General features: G+C 43.5%; 1 non-coding gene across 1 annotated transcript; it reads left to right on the top strand.

Moving 5' to 3' along the window:
* Nucleotides 1-3747: 3747 nt before the first annotated feature.
* On the top strand, nucleotides 3748-3871 carry LOC114007987 (U8 small nucleolar RNA). The gene has a single exon (XR_003549555.1). It is a non-coding gene; the product is annotated as a U8 small nucleolar RNA (small nucleolar RNA).
* The last annotated feature ends 8789 nt before the right edge of the window (nucleotides 3872-12660 follow it).

The following is a 12660-nucleotide window of genomic DNA, read 5'->3' as shown; positions in this document are numbered from 1 at the left end:
TTAGCGTAGTGGCTATATCGCTGGACTCCCATGCAGTCAACCGCGGTTCACGTCCCGGACCCGGTGGCTTAGAACTCACGCTGGGCACGTGTGCGTGCGTGCCCAAGATCCCGAGAGGAGAACGGAGGAGAAGGGATTGCGGCGTGGCCATCCCCCCTGGGGGGTGATTTCTCGCTTTCTGTCTCTCTGTCTCTTTCTGTCTTTCTGGTGAGTGCATGAGCCCTATAGCAAAAACCTCTCCAAAAAAAAAAAAAAAAGTGATATAGCATAAAAAAAAAAGAATTTCCATATAAATTACCATAGTGGCCACACCATTTTACGTTGCCACCAGCAATGCACAAGGGTCCCAATCTCTTCATACCCTTCTCTTTATTCGATAATAGCCATCCTAATAGGTGAGAGCAATATCTCATTGTGGTTTTGATTTGCATTTCCCTAATGATTAATGATGCCAGATGGCTTTTTGTGTGATTATTGGCCATTTATATATCTTTTTTTATTTCCTTAAGAATTATTCTTATGTCCTGGCGGTTAAAGTCACTGGATTCCCACATAGCTGACTGCGATTCAAGTCCCAGATCTGGTAGCTTGCCTTCTTGCTTTTCCTTTCTCTCTCTATGTCTCTCTCTGGTCAAATAAAAAAATAATAATAACAAATGGAATTAAATAAATAAATAATTCTTAAAAATAAGTATCCTTATTAGAGCAGCAGATGGTGTGGTGGTTAGGCACTGGACTGCCACATGGGTGACCATGATTCAAAGCCCAGACCTGATAGTTTGCTTTCTCACTTTCCCTCTTTCTGTGGTCAAATTAAATAACAATAACAATAATAATTGATAAAATTTAATGAATATATATCTATATATATATATATATATTTTTTTTTTTAGAGAGAGAGCTATTTTTGCTATAGGGCACGTGCGCTTGCCAGAGAGAGAGAGACAGAGAGACAGAAAGCGAGAAATCACCCCCTAGGGGGATGGCCATGCCGTCCCTTCTCCTCCTTTCTTCTCTCGGGATCTTGGGCACGCATGCACATGTGCCCAGCGTGAGTTTAAGTCACCGGGTCCGGGACTTAAACCACGGTCGACTACGTGGGAGTCCAGTGACATAACCATTACGCCAACTGCTGGTCCCAATCCCTTCTCTTTCATTCTCCTTTCATTCTCCTCTTGGGATTTGGGGCACGCACGCACGCACACGTACCCAGCATGAGTTTTAAGCCACTGGATCTGAGACGTAACCTGCAGCCAACTACATGGGAATCCAGTGATAGAACCATTATGCCATCTGCTTGGTTCCAGCAATAAATATAGTTTTTAAATAATTATTTTGAAAGAATTATTTATTTGTCATCATTATTTTTCAATTTCGACCAGAGAGAGACAGAGAGAGAGAGAAAGCAAGCTGTCAGGACTGGGACTCTCGTTGGCCATTTGGGAGTCCAGCACCTTTAACCACCATGCCACCTGCTGGCCCCAAAAGAATTAATTTAATTTCTTCTTCTTATTATTATTATTTTACCAGAGACAGATAGAGAGAGAGAAAGTGAGAAAGCAAGTCACCAGGTCAGGGACCGTAACTAGAGTTGCCCATGTATAAATCTAGCACCCTAACCACCACACCACCTGCCAACCCCTATATATCTTCTTTGGAGAAATATATTCTAGATTTAATATTAAATGTGAATTTATACAGTGGCCTATGTGGACAATCTTTGAAAGTTCATGAAAGGGGCCAGAAGATGGCCTGGTGGTTAAGGTGCTGAACTTCCACATGGCTTACTGTGGTTTGAGTCCTGGATCTGGCAGCTTGTTTTATCATGTTCTCTCTCTCTCTCTCAAGCACACAAGCTCTATAGCATATTTTTAAAAATAGAAATAATTAGGGAACAGCAGATGGCATAATGGTTATGGTGCAGGACTCCCACATGGTCAACCGCGGTTCGAGTCCCAGAACCAGTGACTTCAAACTCATTATGGGTGCATGTGCATGCATGCCCAAAATCCCAAGAGGAGAATGGAGGAGAAGGGATTGCCTCCCTGGCCATCCCCCCAGGAGGGGGGTAATTTCTCACTTTGTGTCTCTCTTTCTGATGAGCACACGCACCCTGTAGAAAAATCTCTCTTAAAAAAATAGCTACAGGGACTAGCAGTTAGTGTAATGGCTATGTCACTGGACTCTCATGGAGTCGACCACAGTTGGAGTCCCAGACCCAGTGGCTTAAACTCACACCGGGCGTGTGTGCATGCGTGTCACAGATCCCGAGAGGAGAAGGGATTGTGGTGTGGCCATCCCCCCTGGGGGGTGATTTCTCACTTTCTGTCTCTCTGTCTCTGTCTGTCTGGTGAGCACATGTGCCCTATAGCAAAAACCTCTCAAAAAAAAAAAATTAAGCGGCCTGGTCTGGGACTCGAACCACGGTCAGCTACGTGGGAGCCCAGCTATACTGTGTACTGGCCCTCATCCACATAACTTAATGATCAGGACTAAGTACTGACACACCAATGACAACATGATTTAACAGTTTTTCCAGGAAATTGTTTCCCAGGAGCATTAGGCTGTAAGTGAATAAATAACTCACTATTATGCCCATGAAATTATTATAGGTCAGATTTTTTCAAAGAATTACCGTACTTAACTTTTATTTATTTATGTATTCATTTTAATTTGATCAGAGAGGGACAGAGTGAGAGAGAGAGAGAGAGAGAGAGAGAGAGAGAAAGTGAGAAAGCAAGCCTTCAGATTCAGGACTTGGACTGCAGTCGACCGTGTGGGAGTTCAGTGCCCCTAACCACCACTTTACCTGCTGGCCCTGAAGCCAGTTTTTTTTTTTTCTTTCTTTCTTTCTTTACAGACAAATTGCTCATCTGAGCAAGAAGTTTGCTTATCAAACAGTTTTATGGTATTTTTTAATTTGTTTTTGCTTAAGTTCTTATTATAAGACTCCTGATCTCACCAGAGACAGAGAAAGTGAGCATTCACTCACCAGGAAAATGGCCATACCACAATCTCTTCTCCTCCATTCTCTGCTCAGGATTTTGGGCATGCATGCACACATGCCTGGAGTGTTTTTCAAGCAACAGAGTACGGAGCTTGAACCACAGAGTTGGCCATGTAGGATCTAGCTGCCTTAACCTCCATGCCACCTGCTGACCCTCAAGCAGTTCTTTTTAATTGCCAAAGGGTATGTTTGCTGGAGATAGAGAGGGAGACCATACCTTCTGAATGGGGTATGGTTATGTCCCAGTCCCTTCTCTGTTTCTCCTTCCTGTCTGGATTTGAGGCATACCCATGCCCAGCATGTTTTTCTTCTTTTTTCTTCCTGCCCCCCCCCCACACACACACAGGACCCATGTACTCACCAGAGGGAAGAGAGATAGACTGTGAGGAATTACCCCTGGGGGGATGGTCACACCACGATCCCTTCTCCTCCACTCTCCTCTTGGGATTTTGGCATGCATACACATGTGCCCAGTATGAGTTTCAAACTACTGGGTCCCGGATTTGAACCACAGTTGGTTATGTGAGAACCCAGCCTTAACTACCATGGTACCTGCTGGGCCCACCCAGTACATTTTTCAAGTCACTGGGTCCAAAATTTAAACCTCAATTAGCCATGTGGGATTCAGCTCCCTTAACCATAAGCTACTGGGCCCCCACACCCTTTTCCCAGTCCCAATCAGCTTTAGTGGTCTCCAATTATTTGAGAACAAATTCAAAATCTAATAAACATCTTTCCTTATGTCAGGTAGGATAATTACCATTCAGAGAGTTGATTAAAACATGCTGATTGGAGTTGGCATGATGTGTGGTCAATGTCTCTCTGTAATCAGGACTTGCAGCACTTTGGTTTCTAGGGAGTGGCCAGAGTGCACCTCCACCCCTGGCTGCAGATGGCAGGCTGGACAGGCAGGGACAACAAAGATACAATTCCAGAGGGCCAAGCTGTGGGGTCTGAGCCCTGCCTGAGGCAGCCCCTCTGGGTCCCTCTCGTCAAGTCCAGGGCTTGGAGTGAATGGGACCCTGGGATGGTTGGGGTAGAGGATGAATAAAGATGATGTCTGCTGTTAGAAAACATACACCACTGTCCCTTGGTATCTATCAGGTATTAATTCCAGACGTCCCACAGGTACCAAAACCCACGGGCGCTCAAGTCCCTTTCAGCCAGTTGTTCATGTCCGTGGGACCCATGGATATGAAGGGCCATGTATGATCGCAGTGATTAAAACAGACACAATGGTCACACAGATGATTCCATTTATATGAAATGTCCAGAATAGTGTAATCTCTAGAGACAAAAAGTAGTTTTGTGATTTCCAAGGTCCAGAGAGGGGAGAATGGGAGTGACTTTAAAGGGTATAGGGTTTCTTTTGGGAGTAATGAATATATTCTCGAATCAGTGGTGGCGATGACTGTACAGTCTCATGTATATACTAAACGCTACTGAACTGTGCACTTATAAAGGTGAGTTTTATACCATGAGAATTATGTGTTTGTTTGTTTGTTTGTTTTTTAAATTGGGACCAGTAGATGGCATAATGACTATGTCGCTGGACTCCCATGTAGTCGACTATGGTTGGAGTCCCAGATCCGGTGTCTTAAACTCATGCCAGAAGCATGTGCGTGCGTGCGGGCGTGCGTGCGTGCCCAAGATACTGAGAGGAGAATGGAGGAGAAGGGATTGCGGCGTGACCATCCCCCCTGGCGGGGTATTTCTCACATTCTGTCTCTCTGTCTCTTTCTGTCTTTCTGGCAGTGCACGCGCTCTATAACAAAGACTTCTCCAAAAAAAAAAAAGTTTAATGAGAGGTTGGAAATCTGTCAACAGGACTTTTTTCTATTCAAAGTTTTGTTTGTATCCTAAACTGTTATCTCTAGCCTACGGCCATTAAAAAAAGGTGAGAGAGCTAGAATCATGTCTGCCTCAGGATGTATTCCTGAATGTTCTATATAGGTATCAAGAGGGCTGTTATTTCTGTATCCTTTGGATTTAACCTTTGTTTGCTGGACTGAATTAGGGTTTAGACTGTTCTCATAGGAAAAACTTTGGGGGTAGCTTCCAAAAGATATTGTCCACTATCTATAGTTTTTCCTTCTTAAATTATTTTATTTTTAAGGGTAATTAAAAATTACCCAGAGAGCTGGGGCCAGCAGGTGGCATGGTGGTTAAGGGTGCTGGACTCCCATGAGGCTGACCCTGCTTTGAGTCCCAGACCTGGAGGCCTTCTCACTTTCTCTCTCTCTTTCTCTCTGTCCCTCTCTGGAAATATTAAAATGATAATAATAATGATAAAGTTAAATAAAATAATTCTTTTTTAAAAATTACCCAGAGAGACAGAGAGAAGGAGAAAGAGAAAGCACCCCTCTCTTCACAACAATTCCTTTTTTTCCATTTCTCCACCCTGTCAGAATTTCAGGCATGTGCACACATGGCCGGTGTGTTTTTTGAGTTGCTGGGGCTAGAACTGGAACAACGTGATCAGGTATACAGGATCTGGCTCCCTTAACTACTAGGCTTTGGGGTCAATCTCACAATCTATAGCTTTTCTAAACCTCTCTGATTTCTTATACAAGTCATAGTCTCTCAAATCATCCTCCAAGTCTACCCATTCTGCCTTTCCACTCAGTAATTTTTGCATCTGGAGTGTCTACTAAGATATGAATTCATTCAAGACCAGCAGATGGCATAATGGTTACATTTCTGGACTCCCATGTAGTTGACCATAATTTGAGCCCCAGATCTGGCTGCTTAAAACTCACGCCAGGCACGTATGCATGCATGCCCAAAATCCTGACAGGAGAATAGAGAAAGAATTGCAGTGTGACCATCCCCACTGGGAGTAATTTCTCACTTTCCCTCTCACTGTCTCTGTCTCTGTCTCTCTCTCCAGCAAGTGCACACACCCTAAGGCAAAAAACTCTTAAAAAAAAGAAAGATATGAACCCATTCTATAGATTGTCTCTCATTCATTTTGACTTCTTCTAAACTCTGTTTGCAAAATAAAGTCTTGAGATTTCTGCTTCTGGTTTTGGCTACCCTTGTGTTGTAATCGAGTAGTTTTTATTTTTTGTCATGACTTCAGCTAGTATGGAAACTATAACTGTGATTTCCCCCTTGCCTCAACAGCACTTAGTTGTGAGCTAGGTGGCACCCGGAGACATGCCTCTCAGAACAAAGAGGGAATCTGAATGTCATCTGATCCATTCCTTCCTCTGACACCCAGAGACCCAGTTTGTTGGAGATAGAAACCGGACCCAGTCACAGAATGTGCCACTGGCTTGCCTGTTTCTTTTTTCTCTTCATGCCATCTCATGTTTCCCCCTCCACGCACACTGAACTGTGGACAGTCTACAAAGCCCCGTATCAGTTCTCTCAGTAGAGTAGATACAGGTTCTGGAGCCAAAACGCCGAGGTTGAATCCCGGCTCTGCCTCTTCCTAGCCCTGTGGTCTTGGGCCAGTTATGAAATCTCCTTGTGCCTAGATTTCTCTATCTATAGAATTGTGACAATAGTATAACCACCTCACATGATTGCAAGAATTCATAGAGAATACATATACACCATCCCTGGCTCATAATAAGAACACAACATGTGTAAGCGATTACCTTTATTGCTATTAGGATTTTGAACTTGCTCTTCTCTTGCTTAGGTTAAATTGACGTGGTGGTTAACAGCGTTGGATTCCCAGTGGCCGACTGCGGTTCGAGTCCCGGACCTGGAGGCTTGCTTTCTCGCTTTCCCTTTCTCTCTCTCTCTGTCTCTCTCTGGTCAGAATTTAAAACTGATAATAACAACAAATGGAAATAAATAAATAAATATTTTTTAAAAATCCTCTTAGCCTAGCTGTCACCTCTCACCCCAAATGCTTTCACTTACATTGTCTCCTCTATGAACGAAGTCTTTCCTGAATTCCCCTAGGGTGAGCTGAATTAATTGTACCTTTCCTATTTTCCCAATTTTGGTTGCTTAAACATTCATTCATTCTTCTTTTTTTTTTTTAATTTGTTACAGGGTATGTGCACCCACTGGGGAGAGAGAAAGAGAGGAGGAAACTGAGAAAGCACCCTCCAGGGAGGATGGCCACACTATAATCCCTTCTCTTCTGTTCTCTTCTTGGGATTTTGGGCATGTATACACATGTGCCTAGTGCGTTTTTCAAGCCGCTGGTTCAGGGATTTTGGTGGCACAGTCTGTCATGTGCGATGCAGTCACCTTAACCACCACAGCACTGCTGACCCATTCATTCTTACTGTATTCTAGGTATTGTTGTAGGCCCTGGGGTTATCACAATGGACAAAAGAGGGGGGAAATCTATTCTCATGATAAATTTCTATCCAAACCAATTGGGGAGAAAAACGCAAGAAAAAAAAATACCAGATAAATGACCAATACAGGGGCAGCAGATGGTGTGGTGGATCCCACATGGCTGACTACGCGGTTTGGGTCCTGGACCTGGTAACTTGAAAAACATACTGGGTGCATGAGCATGTATGCCTAAAATCCTGAGAGGAGAACCGGGGAGAAGGAATTGTGGCACGACCATCCCTGCTGGGGGATGATTTCTCACTTTCCTTCTCTGTCTCTCTACCTGGCAAGTGCACACGCCCCTTGTGAGGTAGAAATCTTTAAAAAAAAAAAATGTGATTTACCAATGTGAGAAAAGATATCACTACAGATCTGACAGATATTGAAAGAATTACAAAAGAATATTATGAACAACTTTACATCAATACATTTGACAACTTAGATAAAATAAATAAATTCCTTGAAAGATATGAATTATCAAAGCTCATGAAAAAGGAAATAGATTACTTGGACCAGCAAGTGGGATGGTGCTTAAAGCAATGAATCCCACATAGCCAACTCCGCTGTGCAGTCCTGGGTCTGGTGGCTTAAAATACAGTACATACTGGGCATGTGTGAGTGTGTACCCAAAATCCTGAGAGGAGGATGGAGGAGACAGGATTGCAGCGAGGCCATCCCTCTGGTGGGGGTGGGGTTGGGGGTGATTTATCACTTTCTTTCTCTCTTTACCTCTCTCTGCCAAGTGCATATCCTATAACAAAACAAAACAAAACAAAAGAAAGAAAAAAAGAAATAGATTACTTAATAGCTCTATATGCTGAATTTATTGTTAAAATCTTTCCCATAAGACAAATCCAGGACCAGATGGCTTAACTGGTCAATTCTACTGATTATTTAGTGAAGAAATATTATACCAGTTTACAAGAACTTTTCCAGAAAATTAAACATTAGGATATACTACATGATTCATCCTGGAAGGCCACAAATATCTTGATTCCAAAACCAAGCAAAGACATCACAGAAAAATACAACTACAGATCAGTATTTCTCATGATATGCATGCAATCATTTTCTTTTTTAAAAAATGTGTTAGTGTGCACATGTGTTTGCTGGAGAGAGCTAGAGAAGGAATGCAAGAACACACGCCCCATGCTTTTCTTACCCGTGCGGAGGGCCATGGCACAGTCCCTCCTCCATTTCTCCTTTCAGAATTTTGGGTATGCATAATGCATAAGTGACCTGCATGTTTCTCTAGCTGCCAGGTCCAGGACTTGAACTGTACAGTTGGTTACATGGATTCCAGCCACCTTAACCGGTAATTATTTTTTTAAGAGATTTTTGTTGTAAGGCACATGTGCTCTCCAGAGAGACAGAAAGCAAGAAATCAGCCCCCCACCCCCCAGGGGAGATGGCCACGCTGCAGTCCCTTCTCCATTCTCTTCTTGGAATTTTGGGCATGTGTGCACACACGCCTGGTGTGAGTTAAGTTGCCAGGTCCAGGACTTGAACTGTGGTTGATTATGTGGGAGTCTAGTCACATAATCATTATGTCATCTGCTGGTCCCTTAACTGGTAATTCTTAATCAAAATTTAACAAATCAAGTTCAATAATATAGAAAAAATATATGGTGACCAAGTAGGGTTTACCACAGAATATGAAGTTGGTTTAAAATTTAATAATAAATGAAATTCACTATATTAACAGACAAAAGCTTAAACATTTCTACTACAATTGAAACAGAAAATACATAGTTGACAAAATAACCAGGTGACAAGGCCTTTACTAGCAAACACTGTCAACAAAACAGAAATGGAGGGGTTGGCAAGTGGCCTGATGGTTGAGGTGCTGAACTCCCACATCATGGCCAACCACAGTTTGGGTCTCAAACCTAATGGCTTGCTTTCCCACTTTCCCTCACTTGCTCTCTGGTTAAAATTTTAAAAATAATAATAATGAGCAAAACAATTTTTTAGAGATATTTTCACTGTAGGACAAACAGACAGAAAGTGAGAAACCACCGCCTGGGAGGGATGGCCACACCACAATCCCTTCTCCTCCATTCTCCTCTCAGGATCTTGGGTATGCATGCACACACACCCAGTGTGAGTTTTAAGCTGTTGGATCTGGGACTTGAACTGTGGTCGAATACATGGGAGTCAAGTGATATAACCATTATGCCATCTGCTGTCCCCCCCAAAATTTTTTTTTAGAGGTTTTTGCTATAGGGTGCATGTGCTGGCCAGAAAGACAAAGAGACAGAAAATGAGAAATCACCCTCCAGGGGGGATGGCTACACCACAATCCCTTCTCTTCCATTCTCCTCTTGGGATCTTGGGCATGCATGCACATGCGCCCGGCATGAGTTTAAGCCACCGGGTCTGGGACTCAAACCACGGTCGACTACGTGGGAGTCCAGCGACATAGCCATTATGTTAACTGCTAGTCCCCAAAATAATTCTTAAAAAAAATAAAAATGGAAGGAAACTTTCTGCAGATGTAAAAGGCATCTGTGAAAAACTTCTGGCTAACATCATACTCAGGACTATAGAGTTGTCCACTAAGATCAGGAACAAGCAAGAATGTACACTCTTAGCACATTGATTAAAAAATTTAATGGAGCTTCTTGTAGGTACAATAAGGCAAGGAAAATGATTTAAGGGCATCAAGACTGGATATCACTAGGAGTGTCTATAGCAGGTGGGACAGAGGTCTTTCCTTGAAGGTGTATCTGGGTGTTACCTCATAGTACCTATCACTGGTAATATTATAACCATAAGACTGGATGAGGTCAGGGTCAGTGGATAGCATGCTGGTTAAGGCATTGGATTTTCACATGGCCGACTACTGTTCAAGCCCCAGACCTGGCAGCTTGCTTTTTCACTTTCCCTTTCTCTCACTTTCTGTCTCTCTCTGGTGAGCATGCATGCCCTATAGCAAAAATCTTAAAAATAATAATTATAACAAATAAAGTTAAATAATACTTAAAAGAGAAAGAGAGAGAGACTGGATGAGCTCACTCAGAGAGTGATATAGTTAAGGTAGAGGTATGATGATTTTGGGTCTTGGGTTACCTTTAGAGATCAGGAGACAAGAGGAACTAGTAAAAGAGATTGAAAGAAGAGGTAGGTAACTGTGGGGTCCTGGAAGCCAAGTGAAGAAAGTATTCCAGTAGTATTAATCCCTGTTCTTAATGTGGTCTACTCCTTACAACACTGTAAGGTAGACGTTATTGTCATATCCCCATCTTAGAGGTGACAAATGAAGCACAGAGTTTGTATCTTTTTCTTTTCCTTCTTTCTTTTTTGTTTTATTTTAGGTTCTCGCTATAGGTCACATATGCTCGTTAGAAAGTGACAGAGAGAGAGAGGGAAAGTGAGAACATGCAGCAATTCCTTCTCCTCCACTCTCCTCCCAGGATTTTGGGTGCCCAGTGTGGTCCTCAAACAGCCAGGTCCGCAGGTTGTCGACCATGTCCGATCCAGCCCCTTAGCCACAGCACCACCCGCTGGCCCGTCTTTTCTTTCTTTCTTTCTCTTCTTTCTTTTTCTTTCTTTCTCTTTCCTCCCTCCCTCCCCCCCTTCCTTTCTTCTTTCTTCCTTTCTCTTTCTTCTTTTCTTCTTCTTCTTTAATGTACAGTCGAGAGAGAGAGAGAGAGAGAGAGAGAAAGAAAGTGAGAAATCACCCCTTAGTGGGGACGGCCCATGCCACAATCCCTTTTCCATTCTCCTCTTGGGATTTTGGGCACACACATGCTTCTGGAATGTTTTTCAAGCCACTGGGCCTGGGACTTGAACCTCACAGTCAGCCGTGTGGGATCCAGCCGCATTAACCTCTTTGCCACCTGCTGGCCCAAGGCACAGAGTTTAAAGGGAAAAGGATGAGGGAGTAACAAGAAAGTCACACGTGTACATGGAAGGAGCGATGGAAGCAGTGAGGCAGGACGTGTAGCAGGCTCTGTGACACTGAGGTGTGGCTGAGGGACACTGGCCTGGTGCTCACGCCCAGTCTTTTGTCCCTGCAGTCCCCACCCCCCAGAACTCCATCCTCTAACAAGAAACACAGAAGTGAGTATTGATGTAGTACTAGGAATATTCATAAACACGGTCTCTAATTCTCACAATAGCCACAGGAGCAGATGGGTAGGTTTGCATAATACATATGTACTAGTATTTCTATTTTATGGATGAAGGAACAGAGGATCAAAGGGGTCACGGGCTGTAGGGGCTGTAGTCAGGACAGACACCTGGCTAGTCTTCTGACAGCAGACTGAACTATTGTCATTTCCTGGCTGGGAGAGCTTGGTTTGTTGCTACCAAATGATTCAGTCACCATTTTATTTTGGTCATCAAAGGTGTACATGCTTGCCAGAAGGAAATACAGAAAGCTAAGAGAGGAAAAGAAAAAGCATTTGGAAAAAGGAGTGTTATTTATTTATTTATTTATTTTTTTAAAGAGAAAGATTTTTGCTATAGAGTGCGTGTGCTTTCCGGAGAGACAGAAAGCAATAAATCACGCCTTAGGGGGATGGCCACACCCCAATCCCTTCTCCTCCATCCTCCTCTCAGGATTTTGGGAATGCACGCATATTCACCTGTCGTGAGTTTTAAGCCACTGGGTCCAGGACTTGAACCGTGGTCCACTACATGAGAGTCCAGCAATGTAACCATTATGTCATCTGCTATGCCATCTGCTGGTCCCAATGTTCTCTATTTTAAAAATATTTTTGTTTCTCTTTTAAGTTGTCATAAGCAGCTTGCGCTCACTGGAGAGAGAGAGTGAGAGCATCCCCCAAGGAGAATGGCCACATTGCAATCCCTTCTCCACTCTCCTCTCAGGATTTTGGGCATGCACATACACATGCTTCGTATATTTCTTCCAGCCACTAGGTTCAGGACTTGAACCACAAAATTAGCTATGTAGAATCCAGCCACCTTAACCTCCACACCACCTGACTGGTTGTATTTTCTTTTTGGATTTCTTATATACCTGTGGTAACCAGAGAAGAAGAAAATCAAAATGATTTGAGGGTAGCAAACCAAATTATCCCTCCTCCCTGCACCTTCCGCAGTCTCTCTCTGCCTGCCTCTAGGAACAATGTCTTCCTGAATGTCAGCCACAGAGGAGGCATGCACACAGTGCGTCCCGTGCTGGGAAGGCTCATCCTTTCCTGTCTTCTCACCGAGTAGAAACCTGTTCTTGAGGATGACAAAGAATCAATGTTCCACGAGAAGCTGGGGGAAGAGAAGGCTCACAGAAAAGGGAAGAGGAGTGAGCCCTGCTCTTGGGTGCTTAACCACCCCTGAGCCAGTGCAGGCAGGGGCAGTCTGGGCAGGGAGCAGCGTGAGCG

This window comes from Tupaia chinensis, unplaced genomic scaffold (assembly GCF_000334495.1).
Source record: "Tupaia chinensis unplaced genomic scaffold, TupChi_1.0 Scaffold000270_2, whole genome shotgun sequence".
Lineage (NCBI taxonomy): Eukaryota > Metazoa > Chordata > Mammalia > Scandentia > Tupaiidae > Tupaia > Tupaia belangeri.
This window is presented reverse-complemented; position numbering and strand designations above follow the sequence as displayed.